Raw genomic sequence first — 2,725 nt, forward strand, 5'->3', positions numbered from 1 at the left:
TTCGCGTGCCTTCGTTGTATCACTAGCTTTTCGACTTAGTTTGAATGAGTGAAGGACATAAGGCGCCTTCGTAGCGCATGCTCCGGTCTGGGTGTGTAGCGGAGTGTTAAGAGCACCACGTACCTCCCGTTGCGGCCAGAGAGTCGTGGATTCGAAACCGGGTGCCGCCTATTTCTTTTATTTATAGTGGACTGCGCTGACGTCAGGCGAAACGCTGACGGGGCTGAAAAGACGCGCATGCGCAGTAGAGTGCGAACGGCGCACAATCACGACAAAAGAGGTAGGGAGATGCTTCGCATCTAAAAAAACAACGATTCCCGTGGCTGGAATCCAACCTGAGTCCCTCGCGTTATAAAGCCAGCGTTTGTCCGATTTCCGACAAGGTAGGAGCGAATGCCAAGGTCCAGGTACCGATTTGCGCCTTACACCCCAAATACAAAAGTTAGGCCGACGTCGTGCACACAAGAGAGTTGCTGTGGCTATTCTGGAAAATTGGCGCGGACTCCAGAGTCACACATGCTCACAGTGTGGGATTGGCTAACCAAATAGTCCATCACGGGAAAGCTGGGCTTTTAACAATCGTCTTTCTTAGATGGAGGGGTGGAATGCCTTTGTTTTCTTTAACAGAGTCCGTCAAGGGAAAGCTTGGCGTTTACCATCGTCGTTGCTAGACGGAGGGGTGCAATGTCTGCGTGTTCTTTGACATATCACGTGACGTTAACAGCGAAGCTGTTTAGGAAAGGGTTATTTTTTGTGTCCCCAGTTAAAATACAATAAAAATGTCGACCATACCTACGCAGGGAGATTGGCCAATCACCCACCAAGGCTGATTGGACAAGATTGGCCAAAAAAGAACAATTCCAGCGTTTGCCGTAATCATGGCAACACTTTCTCTTAAGGAGAAACACACGTCACAGCGTCGGCTTACGGAATCTTACACTTCTAGCTGCAATAATGGAGTAAAGGTCGTTGCGGCAGCGAAGAAGAAGCGAATCGACTGAAATCGTGGATTTAAACCATTGTGATTCTGGCAAAAGTTGCATACACCTGCTTTACGCGTTAATATAGGCTTCCTTTATTTTTTTTATTTTAAGAACAAAACACTTTGTTTTCTGTCATCCTTGAAATCCTGGAAGCCTAAAAGCAGGTTTGGTCTCGTTTGTTTTATTTCACAAATGTTTGGCAAAAAAACGGGCTGACAACTAACGAATGCCTTTTATTTGAACAAAAGGTTAATAATTAATACTAATAGGAGAACAGTATATGTGCTGAAAGCGGTAACAAAACAAAATCTGTATGACACCTTCCACTCGTTTCATGTGGGCTACACATCGCGAGTACGTTTCAACACAAACGAATGGGTGTACTCGTGGGAATTCATTCCCCATTGCTATGCATCATCTCGTTTGAATAAGCAAATTCTAAGTGATTAGCATGGAATATAATGCAGTTGCAAAATGTAGAGGCTATATTTCGTGCTACACACACACACACACACACAGACACACACACACACACACACACACATATATATATATATATATATATATACAGAAAGAAATGCCGGCAGTCTACAACGCCAAAGAAGGCATAGGGGAATGGTTGGACTATTTGTTACCGTTAGTGACGTTACATTATTATTATTATTATTATTATTGTATTAATTAAGTTATAAAGAAATAAAGAAAAACACGCGCCCAGAGTGGGGACCGACCCCACGCCTTTCGATTAGATCTCGAATGCCTTACCAACTCGGCTATCTGGGCGACTGTGTTCTCCTTCGCTTTCTGGGTTATTTATATTTACTACAACTGTATCTGACGCTGGAGGGTGGTAGCCAGCGCCACTCAGACTACACGGGGAGAAGGGGACCGTCTTTTCAACCCCCGGGGCGTGACGCGAACGTCTACAGCCTGTAATAAGCGGGCAACTGGCGCGAAACCCTCTTATGCTACCTTGGCATCAAGGCTGCCAGAACCGAGGCCCTCGCTAAGCTTTCGCACGATAATAGGGTTTAGAAATGAGGGTCTCGTTAGGAAAATACAGAAAGAAATGCCGGCAGTCTACAACGCCAAAGAAGGCATAGGGGAATGGTTGGTCTATTTGTTACCGTTAGTGACGTTACATTATTATTAATATTATTATTTTATTAATTACGTTATAAAGAAAGAAAGAAAAACACGCGCCCAGAGTGGGGACCGAACCCACGCCTTTCGATTAGATCTCGAATGCCTTACCAACTCGGCTATCGGGGCGACTAATACAGTTGTCAGATACAGTTGCAGTAAATATAAATAACCCAGAAAGCGAAGGAGAACACAGTCGCCCAGATAGCCGAGTTGGTAAGGCATTCGAGATCTAATCGAAAGGCGTGGGTTCGGTCCCCACTCTGGGCGCGTGTTTTTCTTTCTTTCTTTATAACGTAATTAATAAAATAATAACAACAATATTAATGTAACGTCACTAACGGTAACAAATAGTCCAACCATTCCCCTATGCGTTCTTTGGCGTTGTAGACTGCCGGCATTTCTTTCTGTATTTTCCTAACGAGGCCCTCATTTCTAAACCCTATATATATATATATATATATATATATATATATATAGTAAGGAAATGAGGGGCTCGTTGAGGAAATACAGAAAGATAGGTCAGCAGTCTACAACGCCAAAGGAGGCATAGGGGTGTGGTTAGGCTCTTTTTCTTTTTCACCACGGTTAATGACGTA

General features: G+C 44.0%; 1 non-coding gene across 1 annotated transcript; it reads left to right on the top strand.

The window, feature by feature from the left end:
- The first annotated feature begins 2,324 nt into the window (after positions 1–2,324).
- Trnar-ucu (transfer RNA arginine (anticodon UCU)) lies at positions 2,325–2,396 on the top strand. The gene has a single exon. It is a non-coding gene; the product is annotated as a tRNA-Arg (tRNA).
- Positions 2,397–2,725: the final 329 nt, after the last annotated feature.

Source organism: Haemaphysalis longicornis, unplaced genomic scaffold, assembly GCF_048455015.1.
Source record: "Haemaphysalis longicornis isolate Haplotype H1 unplaced genomic scaffold, Haemaphysalis longicornis Haplotype H1 scaffold_16, whole genome shotgun sequence".
Taxonomy (NCBI): domain Eukaryota; kingdom Metazoa; phylum Arthropoda; class Arachnida; order Ixodida; family Ixodidae; genus Haemaphysalis; species Haemaphysalis longicornis.